Below are 24,657 nucleotides of genomic sequence, written 5' to 3'. Positions count from 1 at the left end.
ACACGAGCACTGACAAAGTTTTGTGTGTAATGTATATTCAGCCAATTGCTATCATATTATAAACTGTATTTTTAATGGCAAATCTATTATTTTCACCTGGAATTATGAAATTTAGCAGGACAACTTCCCACTGGATTAGCGAAGAATACAACTTCCTCTCCCTTTACAGCAGCTCCCCTTGTAAAGCAAGATAACTCTCCAGCTCAGATTTCTTTTGCCTCACTGAATTTTGATTAATTTTAAGAAGGTAATAAGGCAACATTCTTGGCTAGAAAAACAAATGCACATGCTTTACTCCCAAAGGATTTCATCTTTAGTTATGCTTTGGACAGGTGATACAATTTTAAAAGGTGAAATTGTTATTTACCAGAACCTGTGTCCAAATTTTAGGTTTACTAATTTTCACTGGTAGAAACAGTGCAATCAAAACAAGTGATTTTCAATATAAAGCTTTTGAAAATGTTTTTCAGAGAAAGGCTTTTGGGTCACATTAGTCAGTGGATTTGATGGAAAGGTTCTAAATTCCAGCATTGTGGAAAAAAAAACCAAACCACAATATTTGAGGGTAAGACAAAGGTTGTGTCTCTGTTGAACTGACACAATTCTTTAAATGCTGAGGCAGAAGAGTTTGGCTGTTTGCTTCTGATGTTCCTCAACAGAGAGCCAGAGAAGCAGGGATGTTTCCAGTGGATTAAAACTGTATTGCCTCATCAGACTAAGAAACACTGCTGACTTTCATCCTGAGATTGGGACACCTTTTTCTTCTGCTATGTGAGAACAGGACATATGATGTCATGTGTGGGTGAGTGTAAAGGGTAATAACAGTCACAGTACACAGTGGGGAAATTAATCAGGTAAGAAATTATACAGCATGACAAAAAAAGTTGCAAATAGTTTTTTATTCATCCCAACCTCCTGGGATCTGGCCCCTGTGTGTTAACCCCATTCCCTTGGAATTTAATGTAAGATTGCAACCTCTCAGCAATTTAAAGCTACTTTTTAAAGCAAGTCAGCTAATGTCTTTCTCCACCTTTTCTACAACTCTGAAATCTCTTGACAAAATGTGTGCATATTCAAGTCCAGGAACAGATTATGCTGAGGGATGATCTAAAGTCTCTTTATCTTAAAACCTGGGAGGTTTAAAATGCTATTTTTCCCCCTCTGGAAAGGATCAATACCAGGATTTCACTGGGTATATTGCACATAAAATGCATTTTTGATGCACAGAAGTTATTTTAGATTGCATTTAGTGGGATGACTACTTCATGACTACTTCTTTACCCTGCATAAAAGTAGAACATTTAAAACTTTGATATTAGGGGTCAGGAACTTTTAAAATGTGTTTCAGTTCAAATTAAAATAGCAAATTCCTTCTCCCTAAAAGGCTGGTCAGAAACCATTACCATTATGTTTTATAGGGGTTTATTGCATTTATTAAATGTGCTGTTCATTTCTGTCCTTCAGAACAAGTGTACACCAAATAAAATTTGTGTCACTGAAGGACTCCATATTACTGTCTACCAGAAAAATTATAGCCTGTGTGTTGGTGATATCCTTATGATAAACTGGCAAGTCAGTAATTTGATCAATACTGTTCTATTGTCTATATCTAATACTTGTACTCTGGTCAATGTTATTTTCTGAACTAGAGCTCAGAAATGGATGCTGGTTTAGTGGTATATCATGATTGCCCACCATTCTTTTTGGATATTTGGTTATGTGGTCTGTTAAAGAAGAAAAAAATAGTCCAAATGGAGAAATAGGTGAGGCTTCCTAAGCCCAGACTCCTAAAAAGTTGCTGATGGCTAACGTAAATGTTATTATTGAAGGATTCTGTGGCACCACAGCCTGAAGCTGGGTAATGTTATCCCTACATTAGCTTTAGAATCACAGAATCATTTGGGTTGGAAAAGACCCCTAAGATCACCAAGTCTAACCCTCAACCCTGAACTGCCAAATTCATCACTAAACCAGGACCCAAGGTGCCACAGCTGCTACACTTTAAATATCTCCAGGGGTGGTGACTTTACTACTTCCCCGAGCAGCCTGTTCCAGTGCTTGACAACCCCTTTTGGTGAAGAAATTTTAGTAATGTCTGATCTAAACCCCCTGTGGTGCAACTTGAGGCCATTTCTTCTTATCCTATTGTAAACTTTATCAACATAGGGAGGAGAGACCAACCCCCACATGGCTACAAACTCCTTTCAGGAAGGGATAAAGTCTCCCTTGAACCTCCTTTTCTCCAGGCTAAGCACTCCCAGCTCCATGAGCTGCTCCTCACCAAACCTGTGCTCCAGACCCTGCCCCAGCTCCATTCCCTTCTCTGGATCATCTCCAGCACCTCAGGGTCTGTCCTGTAGTGAGGGGTCCAAAACTGAACACAGGATTTGAGGTGGGGCATCACCACTGCCAAATATCTGGGAATGATCGTCTCCCCTGGAAAATATCTGGCCCTTTGCACTGGAGTTGGTACTTAATATAAGCATTGCTTAAACGTGACATCTGATAGAATATCTGTGGGTGGAGACATTAACATTCCTAGTATTGAGGTTTCCATACTGAGTATGACATTTTAAAAAAAATTCAGTTCTGAGTTACAACGAGATCAAGATGAGGCAGGAGAAGGAGGGAAGTGGGAGAGAGGAAAAAATTATTACAAACCACAAAATGGCAGTTACTCAAAATAATTAGAAAATTCCTGCGAGACACAGTGATTCAAGGTCTTTTTCTGTTTAAATCAGGAATTATACTTCAGTTCCTCAGTCCCACATGAGTCACCTCACTGCTGTCTAACATATATTCTGGTCCAAGTGCAGGGTAAGAAAAAGAAAGAAGTCTTTTTTATATTTATGGCTAATACATTTAAATTTATCTAACTTCACTTTGTGTCAATGTAGGGATGTTTTCTACTGAAGAATTCCAAGCTAGGTCTATGCAGGCTTATACTCAATAAAGCATAACTCAGCAGTTTATCTTAGAAATGGGTGACCTGACCTTTACATTGGTGGCCATACGTCTAAAAACTGCACAACAAGTTAATGACTCCAATTTAAAGTCTGTAACCAGTGGTGCAAAAAAAGCCCAGAAACAAAGAGCTCCGTGGAATGCTATGACAGGACAATACCAGCCTACAGGGAAAGGCTGAAAGAACAGTAAAAGTAAGTTGAAAAGCTTTTCCACAAGCCTAATTAGGAGAGAAAGGGGGAAAAAAATTAAAAAAGGAAGAAGTTAAAAAAAAAATTAAAAGAAAAGACAGATGGAGTTCAGTTGGCTAATTTTCTACCTGACTGCCTGGATGAAAAACAGAGATGTACTGACCTTGTCCATCTGTATTTCTTACAAGCTCAAATAGTCAGTCTGCTCCAGTTAACCAAAAAGCCTAGGTTGAATAGTTACTAACTGAACCCTAATCAGTCATAAAACGTTTCCTAGTATTACAAAAAGGTCAGAATTGTTCCTTGCAGTATGTTCTGCTATTCATCCTGAAAATATCACTTTCCAATGTCAGATGGCTGAATGGCTCTAGCTAAAATAAGAGCAGAATCTAAATTGTCACTAAATGCTTATGGTGACCCTTTTTTTTTCTTAATTCCTCTACAAATTTCAAAATAGCTTTGTACTTCATTGACTTGTTTTTCACTTTCCCACTTCGTTTCCTACTTCTGGCCAGGGCCAAAGTACAAATATGAACATCTTGAGATCAAAGGTAATCTTTTAGATTAGAATAATTCAAATAAATTCAGCCAAAGGGTGGTTGGGCACTGACCAGGCTCCCCAGGGCAGTGGTCACAGCACCAAGGCTGCCAGAGTTCAAGAAGCATTTGGACAATGCTCTCAGGCAGTGGTGTGATTTTTGGGGTGTCCTGCTCAGGGCCAGGAGTTAGGCTCCATGATCCAGATGAGTCCCTTCCAACTCAGCATATTCTCTGATTCTGTGGTTCTATTATATTTGCAGTTAGTTCTTTCTATTTTATCATATTTGAATAAAAATTACTTACTTATTATCAATATTTTAAAACATTTTAAGCTACTCCATCCTTTAAAAGTGCTATTAATAGTTTATGTAGTGCTAATCTTAATAATCTCCCCCGTTCCTTAAAAAAAAAGTGTCTGAATTGCAAAGGGATTGACAGATTGATTTGATTATAGTCCCTGGAAATCAGTGTAGATGGATTGGATGAATGTTGCCCTAACTTTCTACCCAAAGTTCTCTGATGCATTTCCATTTCTCTTTTACTAAACATCATTGCAGGCATCTGGAAATGTCCAATTTTGAGATATTGAGCAAGTTCCCAAAGGTGTTATTTTCTAGAGTTGCTAGTTTATGAAGTAGAGATAAAGGATGTACACCCACGCCCCATTTCACACTGGACCCATCTATTTCCAGATTTCTTGTGGGTTTTTTTCCTTTTAACATACAGTTGCAAGAATAAATTTTCCACTCCAAGTGACTTCTTTCTAATGTTGGTAAAGTTTACAAGCCCCTTGTTAAATACCTGCAAAGAGTTTTAATGCCATTTGTCCAGAAACCACACACTTATCAAGAGGTTACTTTTGCTTCAGTTCATACAAGTGACCCTACTTTTAGTCACAGGATCAGTGGTTTACAGAACAGAGGTTTTTCTGAATCTCAGGCTAGTTTGGGACTGGCAGTGGAAGAGTAAAATCTTCCTCATTATTGCTCATTCCCAACCTCCACAGGAGAGGAACCTCCTGACTTACAAAGAGAAAAAATGTTGTGGCAGCTCTGAGAGGCACCACTTCATGTCTTCGTAGGATGGAACTTAAATTATGAGTCATATATGCCAGACATCAACCATGATATTGTCCTGTAGCAAATATCTACATCAGCAAAACTCTTAAACTCTGACAGCCTTTGGAAGTGTAGGCTTTCCTTTCTCTTTTTCTTAAATAAAAAATAGTGGATTTATTAAAATTTATTTCAGTCAAATGAAAAAAAAAAAAAAGAAAAAAAAATCCAGACCTTGTACCACGAATATCAAGACACACTGTCCCTCAGTAAGTGTCCCTGACTACCAATAAGGAAAAAGGGATGTTTCTGGTAATTTGCCTGTTATTTTTCTGCAGTTTGAGTAGTCCTGGCTGGTTTAGTTTCCTCTTAACCTTTCAGTCATTCCAGGAAAGCAAACAGCATTGGGATCATTCTTCCACCACATGCTCCTCAAATTGCCCCTGTTTTTCTCAGTGCCCTGAGCTGCCCATGCTTGCATGCTGTGCCTTAAATTGCTACATGGCACCTGGAAAATCGAGGTATTAACCATGTACCAGTGGCTCTTGCTTTAGAGATTTATTCCTCTGAGCTATTTCCATCTTGGATTTATTAAAGGGTGGGGAACAGACTGATTCCAGCTGCTACTGCTCACTTTCACAAGTTGTTTATTTTCTTCTGTGCTTTCCTGTTTAGGATTCTGGGCCATTTAGTGGACTGAAGGACAGGTCTATGTGTCTTGGCCACCCATGAAGTTATTCCTTGTTCTTCCCCTGGAATATAATTGGTCTGACTAAGGTACTGCCATTTGTTTCTACTTCAGCCAGAGGAAATCTATTTTTGTTGTTTGGTTTGGGTTTTTTTATTTATTTTATTTGAGGCTTCCCAATCCTGATATATATATTTTTTAACTTCTCTTAACTTCCAACTGTAACCTTCTCTGTCTTTTTTTTATGTTCTGCTTTGCATAAGTAATTTTTTTATTAAATTTCACCAGTTCTGTGCACGTTCTGTGGCATTTCAAAAGGAGCTAATGTACCGAAAGAGTAGAAATGTCACCTTCCTCCAAAAGTAAATGACTGTTCCTGTTGTTCCTGCTCTATCTGACGTTTTTGGCAGTCAGATAGTTAATGTTACTGATAAAAAGGAGGGGAATTTGGATGGTCATGTCCATGTTATACCTTATTGTATCTTCTTAATACAGAAGTGATGAGGTCCACAGCTCCTAAAGCTAAGAAATGGACTTCTGAGAAATGTAGCATTACAGATAATGTTGTGCTCCCAGCTGAGAAAATGTAACTGCTCTGTGCTGAAAAGTGGGCAACCTACTGTGTATCTGAGACAGGCAGTGCAGCAACAGTAAATTCCATCATGCTTAGTGTGGGACCACATTCATAGATTCTCCCAATTTATCACGTATTGGAAACCAATATTTGCCTTGTCTCTGAGGCAAGACTTCAAAGAAAAAAAATTCAAAGAAAAAATCCAAAGGAAAAAAATCCAAAGAAACTAGATGGAATATTTTAAAAGATTTAACACCTTTTTTTTCTTCTTTAATTTTTCCTTTTTTTCCTTTTTGGTCTATCCTCACTTGTGGTAAGCATGACTGATCTGTTTTAATAAAAGCAGTAACGTTGTGCTCAGTATAGGTAGATCATTGAAACTGAGACCATTTGGGAATTCTTAGTCCTAAAATGACCATGGATCATCTCTAATGCAGAAAGAAGGAAAAACTCCTAATCAGCATTGCTGTTAATGCTCAAGATAGTGAACTGTGAGTTCTTTTCCTATAGAACTGGCTGATGTCCATTTCTGGAAAACACTTTGAACAGTGTTCAAACAAGGGCTTCTGTTTTCCCCTTTCTTATCGTTAAATGTATATTTGAATTGTTTGGAGAAGAAATTAACTTTGAAATTAAAAACACTGAGACATAATGGCTATAAATGTTAATGCATCAGCAGATTTAGTATGCAAATATTTTTAAAATAATATTAGATGGTTCTTTTAGAGTTACAACCTCAGAAAGACTTCAGTAATGCTGACAACAGTGAGATTTTTAGTTCTGCTCACTGACAAATGAGTCTTGTGCACTTGTATAAAGTTTTTGCCAGCTGTCTTTTAGATTTTCAATGGTTTTAGAACTTGCAGGCTGATTTCAGTGATGTTTAACAAAGAGACAAACTTAATCTTTGAGAGTTCCTACAAGTAAAGGATAATGGTAAACAAGACCCACATCATTCCTCTGTAGGAAAAGTTGCTTTCTTTGGCACTGTAAATAAATCAGCATCACTCTGACAGGCACATCTTCAGCTTGAAGTGAAACAAAATGTAAAATGCCTCCAGTCCAATCAGTAAAGAGGGAATCCAGAGCACTGACAGGCAGAGAAGACGGTTTTGAAGGAGATGCTCTGAACAGGGACAATACACAATCATTGAAAAATAACCTTTTGGATGCAAGATGTCTGTAAGAAAACAGACATTGTTGGTCCTAATGCCTATTGAATAATTCTATCCCTTCCTTTTTTTCCATAGGTGAAAACCATGTTGGTGTCAGTCCAGTTATTTGTTTGGGCTACAACAAACTACTCAATGGACTTAGTAACTACACTTCAATTGTCCTGGACAAAAACACATTAGATATTCTGTAAAATCCACTTATTAAGTATAAAAACTTAAAAATCAACACTGATAAAAAGACACTTTGATCAAGTAGAAGTTATTTTAGTGAGCCCTGGAAGGATTTCTTAATAATCATGTCTGTTGCTGGGCAATGTGTATCTAGGAGGGTACACAAAATAAATGCAATAGGAACTTAGATGTTATATGGGGGGTCTGGAACTGTATTAAAGCCAATTCTTAGAGATTATTGCTAAATGTATGCACTGAAGCTTTTTAAAGCATTATATAAAAATGAATTAAACAGTTGTCCAGCTCCCATGAGAGTGAATGTGAATTGGTCATCCAAATTCCCAGAGCAACTTTGAAAACATCAAAGCCATTCCTAATTACAAAAAAAAATAGTACAGTGATATCCACAAAGTATAACTCTGAGTTCTGACAGCACATGGGGCTAAACTGAGCAGAATTTGGCTAAGTAAAGCTAAATATTATATATATATATATATATTTAAATAAAACAGAAATAATTTTCATTTCATTTAAATATCAGAGGACAAACAGTTTTGAAGTGTAATGATGCCAGGAACCAGGCAGGTAATGAGCTACATATTTACATTTTCATCCTAATTCAAACTACAGGAATCATACACTTAGTGAAAAAAAAAGAAGAATCCAGCCAATCTTCTCATTAAAATCTTGAGTTAGGTTATCTGGCTTAATGTAGATTCCCTGTTGCTGCTTCTCACTGGTTTCATGGACAGTTTTTCTTGAGTCATCTGCCAAACTGCTGAAAGCTCTGGAGTCAGTTTTACAGAAATTCTAATCTCAGCCATGACAAGGATTGAATCTCTTTCCCTTCCCTTGCACTGCATTAATGGGGGAAAAGAAGGGGTTCATGTTTAGTCAGTGAAAGGTACAAAATTCCACAGACTAATTTCATTAAAACCTGCATCAGGCTGGTACCACTTTTCCTTCAGGGTTTTCCTTTAACTACTAAATTTAAATGCAGTAAAGCTTATTTCTTTTTGCCTTCCCCTATTTCAACCTTCACGCTTCTCTCTCGCAGGGAAAGGCTTATGAAATGAAGGAAAAAATGTTTTTTTCTTTTTTCATATACAGAAGGTCTGGCATCCAGAGTTTTAGTTCATCTGGGACGGTAGAAGAAAACTAAAATTAGAGGTTAAAAAAAAAGTCTCAGGAGATATTTTAAGGTAAACAGAAAAGGACTGTGAACTGGGGAAATATGGCAGTGAAATATTAGAACTGAAAATAGAAAATGAAAGGTTGATGGAAGACAAGACAGGAGATAGAATTGAAATGTGAGACAAAAAAAATGAATATGAAGAAAAGGCAAAATCTGGAGGAAGAAGAGACAAAGAAGGTTAATGGATCATGTTATTTAATCAAACAATAGTTCCAAACATGCTTGGAAGCTCCTGGAGAATTCAGCCTTTGTTTCATGATGCTGCACAGGTCTGAGCTCCAACGGGAATATCAGGTATTCAAGTGAAGCAAGGGTTTAGATATGCAACTAGGTAATAAATAAGAGAAGGCTTTATAAAAGTTCTGAACTATTTTTGTGAGTCAACATTCTGGGAAGAACAAGTAAAGGATTTAGAAAATTTAGTTCCCACTTACACTGGAAAAGTCTTCTACAGAGTCATCTTCTCTCTGAAAACCCCAGATCAGATTTGAGGCAATTATGCTGTGTTTTATCAAAAGAGAGAAAAAATTGAACAGTGGGTTGAAGGGGTTGAAGTAAAATTCAGCTGTAATGAGGGAAATGGATTGTATATTAAAAAACAAAAAAGATTGAATACATTTCTAATAAGAAAAATGAAAGATGAGGGAAAAGTCAGTGTTTTATTTTACCACATATTGTGTATGAAAGTGGATGGAACCATTAAAGCATAATATTTTTAAGAACTAATTCAAAAAAGACCTCGGAGAATTTGAAATTTTATAAACAGCTATTCAGCATTACTGGAAACTTAGAAAAGTCTTTAAAATCATAAATAGCTGGAGGGAGGAGCCATGAACAGACTGGAGATCAGCCCAGACATAACAGCAGAAATGAGGAAACAACACAAGTTAATTTTTGGTTTATTGCATGTGAGATTTGCTGCCAAATAGTCACAATAAAATGCAGAATGTTTAAATGCAGCATATAAAATGGAGAAGCTGAGAACGTGAGGCAACATTTGCTCTGTTCCCTTTTGTATGTAATAAATTACAGTTCTGCAGCCCTAGCAGAGCACATGCAGTCACTCCTAAAAATGTTTGTAGTACTTTTATATGCTCAGTATTGTGTATAATTGTGAAAACAATTGCACATATATTTGCTAATAAAGCAAATAAAACTTCTCCTCCAAGATATTTTTAAGAACTGTTACCAACCTAATGCTTGTAGCACTGTCCCATTTAGGGCTTTGTATCTTTACTCATGAAAATGTGGGTTTAATAGTTGAGCCAAAATATGTCATCAGTTGATTTATATTTTTATATAAATATATATAATTTTTTATTGTATTTTTTTTGCTATAAATCAGTGTAGGACAGAGAGAGAGTATCATCTAGGATCGTCCTGAGTTGCATTGCAGTTATTCTGAAAAGTATGTCCATAGTCATTCCTCTGAATCCTTTTATCAGAATTGTTGAGTAAAAAAGTAAAATCAAGTAATATGAACTTACTCTGGTGTCTTTAAAAGTGGATTTTTAGGTTTTTACTTCTGCAGGGTAGTCTTCTATGTATTGAAAATTCAGAGATCTTGAAAACAAGTACAGCTCAGACACAAATCAGAAAAGCTTGCATAATTGAATTATTTTTTCCTGTTTAGGAGCCAGCAAAAGAGCAAACAAAAGCATCCTGCATCTAACCAACTTTAGTTTCTCTTCTTTTTTCTCATTATTTTCCCCTCCTGTATAAAACAAAATGCAACTGCACACACATCCAGAAAAGTACACAAAATTGGAGACATGAAAGACTTTTCTAGCTGCACTCAGGTTTTAGCTAAACTGATTACAGGAACTATTCTGCATTTTGCTTGAGGAGGAAGGGCACAATATTAAGAACATGATTCCACAAGGAATGTTAGGGGCAAAGAGCTTTTAATGGCCTTCTAGAAGGTATAAAGTACCAGAAATACAGTGATTGCAGTGAAGGCAGGAGTTGGTACCATATTAATGAGTTTTTCCATAAATACAAAAATGTATTTGTACACAGATCAACAGGTTTCTTTCATTTCATCTAACTATTTCTGTTTTTACCAGGTGGATTTGGCCTTTCACCATCACAGTGTCAAAAATCTCTTTTAGACAGGCATATTTTAATTTTTCCCCACCTTTCAAGGAAAAGTCATATTAAGAAACACCTGAAAATATTAGCTGAAAATATGAGCTTCTTCTCCCACCTGCAAAGCCACGTTACACTGGTGCCTGTTGCCACTCCAGCCAAAAGAACCCAAGGAAACATTATTTGGGGCATAATCAACAAAGCTGTGATATCTGATATTGAATCAATGGGATTTTTTAAATTTAAAGAAAAAAAAAGTAGACTTAGGAGAGGATTGAACATGGCATTTAAATATTTAATACATGAAACACATAATACACGAAACACGTCATATATGCAATATTTAATACACATAATACACTAAATTGATGCTCTCATGTTAACTTGATTCCCCACTGCAACTAGGATTAAAATTTTGGTCCTGACCTGTGACTTTCATTACTTTTAAGGGTTTGTCTGAGGTTATGAACATAATTATATCACAGTACTGCTACGTAAATTATAGGAAAAGTGTAATATGCCAGATACTATGTAATTATTCCTTCATATTCACATTAAAGCACAATTGAACATATGGCAGACATGGTTAGTTGTACTTTATGCTAATCTTTGCATACTATTTAGCTCAACTAATTAACTATACATGGTGTACTAGACACTGCCTTGCAGCAGAAAATCAGGGAGGAATCCTCTGGATGAAGCACTAAATGCCTAAGAGAAGAAGAAAATCAATATTACACTCTATTATGACTTCCCTTCCTTCCACTCAGCTGTCTGTTTCTTTATTTTTGAATATCTATTATTTTTTCAGTGGTCAAGACAAAGAAACTGGACTGATCCGACCTTTTTAATCAGTAGAATGCTTTCAACTCTTCTAATAATCATATCATTGGAGAATGGTCAGGAAAAACAAATGCTGAAGTAAACATTCTTAGCAGAATGTTCACTTCCAGTAAGGGAACCATAATCAATTCCAATTGACCTCCACATGTAATCAGACCAAATAACTGAATTTTTTTTAAGGGTAAGTCTGGCTTTGAATTCAATTCAAATCTTAACTTGTAAATTGTGGATTTATTACAGAAAATCATCAAATTCAAAATATGTAGTCACTGAAAAATTCTGCTTACTGAGCTGTCATAGATTATTAAGCTGGGGGAACTGGGTGGCTCAGTTGGTCAGAGCATGATGCTGATAATGGCAGAGTTTTGGGTTCAATCCCCATGTGGGCCATTAACTTAAGAGTTGGACTTGATGATCCTTCTGGGTCTCCTCCAACTCAGAATATTCTGTGATTCTGTGAAGAAGCAAAAATTTGCCAGAAGAATATACCTTATTTGTTTGAATTTAGATAAAGGTCAAATATCAAATAAAAAAAATCATTCATAGCCTAAACATTCTTTGCACGCTTACCAATGTACAAATAGCAAACAGGACCCAACTGTCCTTAAAAAGCAGAGTATAATCTGCTGCAAGGAATACAGCAGACTCCATGGACACCATACACCTGTTGAGCACTTTTTAATGTGTTACAGACAAAAATATCCAGCAATGATGGACCAAGCTGGGGGAGAGGTGTCCTGGCCAACAGAGACAGATGGGAAAGCAGATTCAAAACCAGGGTGACCCGAGGCAGTCTGGCCCATTCCCGTGCACACAAACTGCCCCTGGATCATGTTCTGTAGTGTTTTTAGGAGAAGAAGTCCTCTTTCTGGGAGCCTCCTTTATGTGATGATGGTTTACATCGTTGACAGCCAGTTCAGAGCCCACCTTGAATTCATTTGTGGTCTCATCAAGTATTTGTTAATCTTCTAATTAATTTTATTTTCTGAAGGCTCCAAGCTTAACCTTTATCTAGAGATTGCTGCAGTAACAGTATTTTTGATGTAGCAAGGATATTAGCCCAAGAGAGCAACCACAGGCCTCTGTCTACATGACAGAATGTAAGTATGGAGTGGCTTGTTGCTGCTGCCTTATCTTGCACTGTAACAGTCTCACCCTTTCTGGTAATCCTGACAGATTAATGATCAATATAGCCATGCAGTTAAAGGAACAAGTATATTTACCATTTCCTCCAGTCAGCCTCAACTGCTACGGTCTTGTCTAGGGGATGACTTTCAATCCTGTACTAAAACACACACTGGTGTTGGACCCTCTGGCCAATTCACCAACACTATTTCCTTTAGAAACCTAAGAGAAAATACCAAGCATTCTAGAGACCAACTTTGCAAAACATTTGGGGGGCAGGGGTGGGGAGAAGAGGGGAGAAGGCATTTTGTTCTTGTTTGGTTTTTAATTTGGTTTTGGTTTTCTCCTGGCAGCGCTTGCAATTCAGAGAAATTTGATTTCTGCCACGGAGTTCTAGGACAGTCTTTCTCCACAACAGTGTGATTGTCTACAGGAACTCTTTGACTAACATAGATTTTGTATGCTAGTTGTACAACAGTGATAACCTCATGGAAACCTCACATAACCAAGATACATTATTGTTTGGTTTAACAAACAGCTTTTCTTTCCTTTGTTGTCTGTGAGCTGAATGCACTTGCTTCTTCATGTACTTTATCCTCTTGCTGTAGAGGGTTATGACTTAATTACATGTCTCTTCCCTTTTTCTTAAGGTTTTTTTCCAAGACTTTTTCTTTTTCTTTTTTTTTTTTTTTTTCAAAAAAAAGGCAGTCAACTGTTTGCCTCTGGTTCACTTTTATCCCTCTCATTTACAATCTGAGGAAAAATGAGCACACTGGCTACCTCCTAGTGAGTGGCTGACAACTAAAGATGAGCAAAAACTAATACTTTGTTATTATCTAGCCTAGAGGAAAGTTTACAGGATAACCAGCTATTGACCTTTTCAAGTAAACATATTTAAGAATTCAGTGGTGGTGGGGAGTTTAGACAAGCCACAGCATGAACCCTTCAGAAAAATGTCCAAACGCTTGTACTTTAAGTTTATCGCCGAAACAATTTTTCTTTTTTACAGTTTGTCTAACATTTCAGACAAAAGCAATGAGGCTGAGGTTCCATTTTCACATTATATATATTATAAACTAGGTGTACAGTTGGAGCATTTCTCAAATGCCACAACAGCCCACTTTAATCAGTACCTTTCACTCCCTAAACCCGCTGAAATGCTGCTGCAGTGCTATCTGAAAGTATACACTAGTAAGGAAATTATGAACACTTTGAAGTATAACAGCAATAAATCTCACCTAGTCTTTCTTTCTTTCTTTCTTTCTTTCTTTTCTTTCTTTCTTTCTTTCTTTCTTTCTTTCTTTCTTTCTTTCTTTCTTTCTTTCTTTCTTTCTTTCTTTCTTTCTTTCTTTCTTTCTTTCTTTCTTTCTTTCTTTCTTTCTTTCTTTCTTTCTTTCTTTCTTTCTTTCTTTCTTTCTTTCTTTCTTTCTTTCTTTCTTTCTTTCTTTCTTTCTTTCTTTCTTTCTTTCTTTCTTTCTTTCTTTCTTTCTTTCTTTCTTTCTTTCTCTCTCTCTCTCTCTCTCTCTTTCTTTCTTTCTTTCTTTCTTTCTTTCTTTATCTCTTTCTTTATCTCTTTCTTTATCTCTTTATCTCTTTCTTTATCTCTTTCTTTATCTCTTTCTTTCTTTCTTTATCTCTTTCTTTCTTACTCTCTTTTTCTCATTCTCTTTTTCTCTCTTTCTTTCTTTCTTCCCCCTTCCTCCCTTTCTTCCTCCCTTCCTTCCTTCCTTCCTTCTCTTCCACTATCATCCTGTTTTTTTCTTCATTCTCTTTGTCATCTGCTTTTCTTTTTCTTTATCTCCCTTTCTCTCTGTTATTTATTTTATTTCTTTTGTAAAGGGAAGAGCACTTTCAAATTTTGATAAGGTTTCCATTTAATTGACTATAGCCAGGATTAAAGCAGGGTGTTTTTCTTACAAAATGAAAAAAGAAAACAAAACAAAACAAAACAAAAAATAAAGAAAAGAAGAGTGTATTTGTCAATGGCTGCCCATTTGCCATGGTGAGTTCTTTGGCACATGTTGATACAGAGAGAGCAAGGGATTGTTTTCCTACATGAGTAACCAGAACAGATGAGCTTTTCGAGGTTGTTGCTTCCCTTAGCTCCTGAGGAAAAAAAATAAAGGTTGAAAACTCCCACAATTCTCATTAACTATGAACATGTTTGCTTTAAATAAACTTCCATCCGTTGCCTTGAAGTTTTTCCATACCTTCCTATTCCAGTTGTAAATATACATCCAAATTGAGGATACCTGCATTTTTTCTTTCTCTCTAAAATGTTGCACTTTATTGTTCTCTTGACTTCCTGAGGACAGCTGCACTCAATGAGATGTTTTATGTCTGATTGGATTATTTTATGTGTTCTGGTGCTCTTTATTCCTGCAAGATGGGATTTGGTTGTTTGGGAGGGTTTTTTCAGCCACCTTGTTTATTTTTATGCTAGCTACACTGTCGTGTATCATTCCTAGTTAATGTTTGCAAGCTGAAGCATACATGTGTCACAAATCCTGACAGTAAATAATTAAAGTATTTAAATAAACGTGTGCTTGTATGGTAGTTTTGTGGTTGTACAAATTTGTAGAGCAAGATCTTATACTGATCTATAATTATAACTGCCACTGACTAGCATGATCCTTACTGAGTCAGATTAATTTACACATTAAGCAGCCATCTGTAGAAATTTTCATAGTACCTTGTTTGCAATGCCGGGGCTCACATGGGGATTTAAAAACTAACTTGGCCTCTAGGGATTTTTTTTTTTAGCACTGCTATTGGATATATTTGCTGTGAAAGAATTTTCCTAGACACTGACACCTTGTACCCTTTGTCACTGTTTTATATCAGCAGCAGCTTTTTAATATTTTGCATATATAATAACATAGCAATTGGTAATCTAAGAACAGTATTTTATATATATGTATATGTATATTTATATTTTTTAAAGTCCTTGACTCTGTGTTAAAAAGCTTTGCAATACTTCTGAACCAGAACAGATTTGCCATCATCTGTAGTCGTAAAAGATAAAAACACAACATATTTTGGCTACAGTAAGAAACATATTGGAAGTGTGTTGATGCTAATTCTCTAAAAAAAAGGATAATAGCTGCAATGTAAGAGTCTTCTTATGCATGAGTGTTTTGTAAGCAAGCACAACTTGTGTGCTATAAAGGGGATATAGCAAAACCCATTTTACCAAATACAAAAATAAACTGTAAAAAGTATAAATACACACGATGTGTGTGTTGAGACCCCAAATTTGTGAATCTGGGTTTTCCCCTGATGTCATCTCTGTGAAAACACCAAATCATGTAAGTCAGGTTTTTCCCTTATCCCCTGAAACCCCCTTTTTGTAATAAACTGTAATAGTTACAACAATACTACAGCAATATGTAGTTCCTAAACCCTTTAAATATGAACCTGTAATTCCAATAAACCATTCCAGTCTCTTGGCTCCAAACTGGGATCGTATTAGTTTATTGACCTCCACAGGTCACCAGAGAGAAGAGATCTGTACCTGCCCCCCCGCTGTCCCTCCTGATGATGTTGTGGGTTGCAATGAGGTCTCCCCTCAGGCTCCTCCAGGCTGAACAGACCGAGTGCCCTCAGCCTCTCCTCCTAAAGTTTCCTCTGCAGTTCTTTTGCCATCCTCGTGGTCCTCCTTTGGACCATAACCCTGCGAGGCAGCTGCTCCCCCATCACGTAACATGGTTATTCAGCTGCATGCTGGAGGTTTTGTCCAGATGGATCCTGTGAGAGACAGTATGAAAAGCTTTGCTGAAATCCAAACAGATTACACCTACTGACTTTCCTGGATGAACTAGGTGGATTACCCTGTTGTAGAAGGAAATCAGGTTGGACAAACTTTCCTCTCGTGAAGCCGTGCTGGCTGTGACCAATGACAGCAGTGGTTTTCAGGTGTTTTTCAGGACTTCCCAGAATAATATTTTCCATGATTTTACCAGGCACTGAAGTGAGACTGACGGACCTGTAGTTACCAGGGTCCTTCTTCTTTCCCTTCTTGAAAACTGGGATAACATTCTCCAGCTTCCACTCACCTGGGACCTCTCTGGATTCCCAAGACCACTTGAAAATCATCGAGAGAGGCTGAAGGTTTTAACCCCCATTTCTCTCACAAACATGCACTGTAATGGTGAGCAAGTCAATTCATTGCTCTGCTCTGCTTTTGCTTTCTCATTTTTGCCTGTTTTAGGTGTTTGGACCACCAGTGTTTTCAGACAGCAAAGAATCTTCTGGTTCTGCTAAAGCATCCAGCACCACGGGGCTTCAGTCCACACGGCGGCTCTGGGCATTACTGCAACACCAGTAAAAATAACTGTAATGAAACAGCAAAAGCACAGTCATCTGCCAAATTCAGCTACAAAAATGGGCTCGCTAATATGTAGAGAGTGTTCTAGTATGCAATAAAATATTCATGATACTGAGGCCAAGAACGTCATGGATATTCATGGAATAGATCCAACAATAATAGATTAAGTCACTTTTCATCTTGGAACAGGGCTTTAAAACAGAGGTAGAATGATTTAGGGTAAATCTATAACATTTAAGAGGTTCCACTCATGGCAAAACTGAATCCAGTATGCCCACTTGCTGACTCTACAGTATATGAAAAATGGTAGCAGGAGTCCATCCAAGCTAATTAAATCTGATTAAGAAATAAACTGGAAGAAATTAAGATAATTTGTACACACATGCACACACAGGAGAGCTTAATGCCAGTGAATAATTGGCTAGCTCTTTCTAGCATTTCCAAAAAACATGAACTAGTCACAAACCCAAGGACAGTAACAGAGATCCCAGTTAGTACAGCAGGAGGATCACCCCAAATCAACCAGCAGCTTTTCCCCAGCCACTGGGGGTCAGATGCAGATTCTTAGGAAATGCATCTAAGAACAGGGCAAATGGACCACCCCCACAGCAGAGCTTTCTAGGTTGTAAATTCATTGGTTTGGTCTTTCTGAGCCTCCCATCCAACATGTGTCACAGTTAATAGTAGGGATTTCCTTTAAAATAATTCACATCTCTTTCTGGATTAATTTTATTCCTGCTATCCACAACAGCTTGTTGTAATGAGGTCCACAATTATAAGCTGAGCAAAAAAATACTCTCTTTATTGGTTTCTTTTGTTTAAAATACATCATCCAACCACTTAATTAAAATAATTTAATTCTTATTTAACCAGAGATACTGAAGAATATTATTTCCCACTCATTTTTTCACCATCTATGATCATATGAGCATTTCAGTCATATTTCACAGAACAGATTCTAAAACTAGCTTTTCTAATTTTCTCCCACAGACACCAACACAGTCCTTCAATAATTCTTTTCTTTAACAATCATCCTTTCCTCAGATGTTCTTTATGCAGCCAGCATGGCCAGAACAGCACACAGATCTGAGAGAAGTAAGACCTGTAAAATGGCATGACCATCTTTTCTGTTTTGTAGCCTTCAAAAATTCCTGACCTCCCAGTAATCCTTAACATTATGTTTTCCTTTTGAGTTTCTCTTTGGAGTGCTCACGAGCACTGCTACGAAATTTTTGAAGGACCATCCACAACACTGTCCACTTCAGACTCTTTTATTCCTACATGAATTGAACACTCTCCTGGCAGCCAGTTTTCAGTACATTTTCTGAATGATATTATCAGGAGAACATTTTTTTATATCACTATCCATCCACCTTCCCAGATCATGTAAAAATTTGTTGAATAACTCATGTTCCAGTATCAGTCTCCAGAGGATCCACTTAGAAAGCTCTGTCTATTATTAAAAGCACTCCTGCACCTTGCTTCTCCCTATGAACTAGTACATGAAAACACTCCTTTCTAATCCATAGCCCCTTATTTTCTTTGGGAAGTTCTTGTGGGAGAACTAGTGTAAAAAGAATAAGCAGGTCATCCCTTTTCTTCCTGGTTCTCAGTTAATTCTGCCTGGTTCCATAAATCTCTAGATCTGTGTTATTTGCTTTGGCCCAAAAAATCAGATACAGCTGACAAATCTGTAGTTGTACAAGTCACACTTGGAACCTAAATAGTAACATCAGCATTGATTTAAGCAGCAGGTTAGGCAACACATTTTACTGAGCAGCTCTTTCATATTCGAAGCCCTTTAAAACTCGCAAAGAACATCTGGAAATGTGCTTCTACTTGCTTTAATGGTTTGTTCTTAAAATTCTTCTTCTGGTGCTTCCCTCTGAGGCTCGATCTCTCCTTACCATCCTTTATTGCCCCATTTCCTTGGGCTCCATTTTTACCTCAGTCACGTATAAACTTTGACAAGCATTCTATAAAATTTTATTTGTGTTAATATTAATCATGTCAATATTTAGCTTCTGTTAGTTATTGTTTTCCTCTTCTGATAATAAGTTTCACTTTTGATTTCTAAGAAATTCTACTATAAAAATTCCTTTGCTCTACAGTTTTACCAGGTTGATATTATCAAGTTTTCTTTCCATCTTTTTTTTTCCTTTTTAGTGATGTATACTTTACTCTCAGCCCCTTGATGCTGAAAATTATGAAATAAAGTTGGTGAACAAAAGAGGCCCTTGCAATATAACTCATGTTGAGAAGTATGACCTGTTAATGTCATGAAACCTTCAGAACTCTGCTTGATAATTATAAATTGATACTTTAGGAGAGAGCACGGTGATGGCTAATGGCACTGTCACCTGTGTTTTGCATATTCTGGGCACTGCCTCCCATACAGTTCCCTTCATCCCTTAGCACTGTGGTTGTAACCAGACAAATTTTTTTCTTTGCTTGGACTAATCCTACTCACAAATCTCAGCAGGACCTTTGAGAAAAACTCTCTATAAGACTGAACAGGATGTTTGTGAGAATTTCCTTGTCATCAAGACTCACATCAAGACTTACAGTGGGTGTGCTAGGAACACATAAAATTTCGTGTGGTATTCAATTTATTTGGCCACATTGCTCTTTTGTTGTATGAGCTGATGACTGTGCATGTTAAATGTGATGCTGATTTAGAGCCAGACTGGGTCTACACAAAGAAACCAAGCTATGAGACAAGAACTATAATAACCACTATGAATAGAGAACATAGGAAACTTCACCACAGTGATCTGACAAGAGCAATTTCCTCAACAATAAGTGTGATATCCCAGCATATGTAATTCTAATAACTTGGGAAGGTTAAAAACTCTTGCTAAAAGTGCAAAAATAAGTTTAACACACAAAACTGTGCTTACTGTCATTACGAGACTGGCAATAACCATCACACTTAGAACATGGTTTTCAAATATTCTGCACTAATTCCAACTACAGCAATAATCCCACTGCAGGGTATTCCTACCTTTTGATAGTGCTATTCTGCACTGTTGGTCTGCTCCCCTCTCTACGACGGTTTCAAAATATTCATGTACATGCTCTAATCGTGTATTTCTGCACTTGAACAAGTGAATGTTAATAAAAATGTGCACAGCAACATGAAAACCTTAACAGTTGCCTGGAGAGTTAAGGAACACATTGCCAAGTGTACATTACCCTTTGCTTGGGCTACTTTCCTAAAATACAACTTGTCATACAGGATTCAGAGGAGCCATAACTTGCAAGCCCTTCTCTTAGCATATGGAATAACTATCTACACAGTTCCCAGTCCAAAGCTATCAATGATTTAGCCTCAGATTTCTCAGAAGGAATAGACTGTGGCAGGATCAAGCAATTGACCCGGGAGCTAAGCAGGATTTAAGTTCATCTAAAATTACAGCCCCCAAGGCTTGTACTCCAACTCACCTTATCTAAGAAATACCTAAAATTTACTGTGTGCTTGCTGAAGGCATTTCCAGATCCAACTGCTGAGCACCAGGAATGACTGCCAGAGTCTGGTGTGGGGTAGAGCAGCACCTCTGCAGCCCTGCAGACACCTCAAGGACTTGCAAGACAAATGCACAGGACTGGACAGTTCAAGGGCTGCTTGGACATTTCGCTGAGGTTTTTGCATTTTGCTGTTTCAGACTTACATATACCCACCATCTTGGTTTTGCTGAGAGTATCTGGTTTTTTTCAATCTGATTTAAAGCCAGTCTCTGCTCACTGAAATCCTGGAAGACTCAAAATGAAGTTTGCACAAGTATGACCCCAAAAAATTGCTTAAATACAGAACAGCAGAGTTTATAGGGTTGCCTATATTAAGCATGGCCAAGAGCAAGGAAATATTGTAGATGCAGGTGAGTTATCCTCTATCTGGTGGAAAATTAGCAAGATTTGAAAGGTCACTTCTGTGCTCCTTTGCCTGGCAAATATCTTCCATGTGATAATATTTGAAACTATGATTCCAGGATTATTAACCACCTCATGTGCCAGTAACCATTACTTTTACTGGAAACTTAAAATGCAGGGAATGTTTGAAGAGTAAAACTAGAAAAGGTGGTCCTAATCTGGGTCAATTGGGAAGACAAATTAAAATTTAAAAATCTATACAATCTGTAAACCAGATGGCTCAGAGGGGGATTTAATTGTAATACATAAAATCTAATATGCTGCAGACACAGTCAATCCAGGTTACTATTTTTCCCCTAAAACAAATATTGCAGTAAGAGGACATACTGTAAATTGAAATTACAGAAGAACTCTAAGACACAGGGAAGCAATTTTTTCCTTAACTAAAAAATATTCTGCAAGACAAAGGCACAAAAAAACCCTCACTGCAGCCTTATAGAAACAGTGAAATGTTATTATATGGGAAGGCTGGAATAGAAAAGTATGCCTTAATTTGTCAGCTGTTTTGCATTAAATCCAAGTTTTTTAGGCCATTATATTTTTTCATACTGTGCATACATGTAAACAGGGAGGTTCAATTCACTGACAGTTTGGAAACCCTATAAAGAATTGCAATAAAGAGAGAAAATACAAAAGGTTGTGTGAGGGAGATGATATTTATTTATTTTCTGGAATAAAATCTATTCGAGGGAACTGAGGTTACATGGCAATGTGCAGTTTGCATATACTCCGTGAAAACTTCCTAGAGCTTGGCAACTAAACTCTCCGAGGATTCTTCAGCATTAAACAAGTGTTATTCTTGGGCTGAGCAGGACTCACTACAATTTTCTCTGCTTCTATAGCAGCAAAATACTCCTGTGGGGAGCCTGCAGCCTGCTGCCTGGTGCAGGGGAAAGGAGAGAGGAGAGGTGCCAAAGCCAGGACTGTGGGCATGGAGAGCGGGAAGGCCACGTCCAGAGGAGAGGAGCAGGGAAGACTTCTGGCAAGGCTGCCCAGCTCCAAGGACCCCAGGGGCTATGGCTCCCCTAGAGCTGCACAGGGGGCACTTGAGCATTTCTCTGCCACCAGCAGCAGCCTCTGAAGCTCCCCCACACCCACAGGTTTTGTGCCCCTTGCCCCCTGTGCCAGGCAGGTGAGAGCATCCTCCTGCTCCTGGCTGTTCCCCTTGCTCGGGAAACAGCACCACTGCAGGGCATCCACAGCCCGTACAGCACCTGCCTGGTGTCCCCCAGAGCTCCCATGGCCCAGGACCTCATTGGAGACCCCCACATCTGTCTCTGTCCCAGCTGTGCCACAGCAGCGCCCCCGGCCTCGTGCCAGCCCCATCCCAGGGACATGCCTGCTGCCCAGGGCTGTGGCTGGTAAAGTTGGGATGGGCAGAGCGACATAGAATCTTCTTTCAAAGCAGGGACAGGATTACAAGAAGGCTGCAATCACTTTATTGTAACAAGTTGCAAACATTTGTACTTTTCACATATCACTCATGTCAACTTTCTATTGGTGCCTTTCATGTAAACATGTATCAGGCTATACACGTCAACCTGCTATTGGTACTTTTATGTTTACACACACCAGGATTGGTTGCAAAATAGCAAACACAGTTTTTGTCGAGTCATCCTGACTTGCAGAAAGTACAGGAAGTCCATTTCTGTTTTCCATCTTCTTCCTGTCTGAAAGTTGCCCACATTCTTCTGCATGCTGTCTTCTCCTCCTTTCAGGGGTGTCCTGTGATCTGGTTTATGTCACTGCTTCCTCGATAAATGCCAGGTTGCTGACAGGCTTGCTGTCAACCCCGACACAGGGCTGTGGCTGCTGCCTGGCTGGGGCAGGGGACAGACCCTGCCCTGCCTCATGGTCCCCGTGGCCACAGCCCCCAGGCCACTGTGTGCAGGTGCTGTGGCTGTTCTGTGAATCAGCAGGTTTAGGGGGTAAAACCACTGTATGGTGACCCTTCCTGAAGGAGGGTCCAAGCAAGTTTATGCAGTGTTGTTAACAGGAGTTGCAGCTTTTCAGCCCTTTCTGGCGTGCCTGGTGCACCCTGCCGTTTAAGTGTGCACCCAGGGTCATATCTGCTCATGAGCTGCCCTGTAAATCCTTCAGCCAGTCCTAAGCAGTGACCTTGGCTGAGCACAGAGCATCTTACAACAGCAGCACCACCACAGACACCACAGCCACAGACTGTCACCCAGGCTGCAGCCAGCACTGCAGTGAAGAAGCACAGCCATTGCTGCAGCATTTAATCTGCCTTCCACTTACACTGTATAAAGAAACATAAATAGAAAGCAAATGTCTCATTTTCAAGTAGTCATCTCTATTAATGTAATTTCTAAGAATCACAGTCACTAACCAGAAAAGAAAAAAAAAACACCAAATGTTAAAAACTGTAAATCCTTTGTAGCATCATCCATCTGCTACTGTTCATGAAGATGAGGCTCCATTGAAATAATAAACTTTTTTAAAGAGGATGAGATCAGATAGTTGTCTCTTCTTCAAAGCTCTGTAGAAAGGAAATGTTTTTCCAACTGTTTAATTGATGTCAATTTATTGTTAACATTTACTAAGCAGAAATTTAACAGAAGTTTCCATTTAATTATTTGTCCTAAATGTCTCATGGACTGTTGCCTGAGGAACAACACGCATGGAAAAGCATTCAAGAAGCACCTGGAAGAAAAGAGCAAAGCCCTAAGTTTCTGCTCATGTGGTTCATGCAGAAGGGATTGAGAAACACTATTTTCAAGTCCATTTGTGGACACCAGCAAAAATTTAAAACTGCTGTCCAAGAAATGGTCTGCAATAATAATAGTCACAGTTCCTAAAGAGCCACAAACTAACACATGGACACGTGAGACATAAAGGGATTCAAATGAATCCTGTCAGACCTTTAGTGAAACTGCATCTTTTTCCCTTCCTATTGAACTTTTTAGCTATGACAAATGTCAAATCAGCATTGTTTACCTTTAGTAGAAAGGGAACCTGAGGTTTTGAGTCCATATACCTAAATGTTTAATTTTTTCCTTAGCTGACTGCCCCACTGACTATCAGTGGGATGAATTTACGGATATAGATCTTGGTCTTCAAATTCCAGCACATTCATTAAAAATCTTGAGAGTGTGTTCTGTGATGCTGGTAAAGCCAGTGAGGTGGTGCTGCTCACAGCAACACAGCCAATCAATGCACACACATCTTTTCCTGCAAGGTTGCTCAAAATAATTAGCAACAGTGATACAGGGAACTGGAAAGCAAGGCTGAAAAATAGTGGGTATCAGCTACAAACCAGTCAAACATAAGGACAGCAGGGTACAGAAAATTCTTGGCTAGAAGATGCTTTCTTCATGGGGGATTTTAGCTGCTCATAAATCTGTTGGGAAACAGATATATCCAAGCATGCTGTGTCAAAGAGAGAATTTCATCATCTGTAAAAAAAGGCAAAACTGCCCCAGATCTAACTCTTACTGTGAGGATGGAGTTGCCTGAGGATATGAAAATAAAGGAATATGTTGGAGCCAAGTTCTATAAGCTTTTTAAATTTAGTATGGCAAATGATGGATCTATTGCAGAGTACAAAGACAAATGAGCATATTTATATTAAGACATCTAACCTAAGTTCTTGATCATTTCAGAGTCAATATAAATGTTGCCATTGACACCAGGGGGTCAAGAATTTAATTTCTGATTAAGAAAATGCCTGGAAGATGACTGAGGAAGTATATTAAAATCTTCCTCTTTTCTATGGCTCTTAATCAAAGAATCAGCTGATATGACTTCACAAGAAAAAAACCTGAAGTTTGGTA

The sequence above is a fragment of the Pseudopipra pipra genome, chromosome 9, assembly GCF_036250125.1.
Source record: "Pseudopipra pipra isolate bDixPip1 chromosome 9, bDixPip1.hap1, whole genome shotgun sequence".
NCBI lineage: Eukaryota > Metazoa > Chordata > Aves > Passeriformes > Pipridae > Pseudopipra > Pseudopipra pipra.
Note: the sequence above shows the minus strand (reverse complement) of the source record.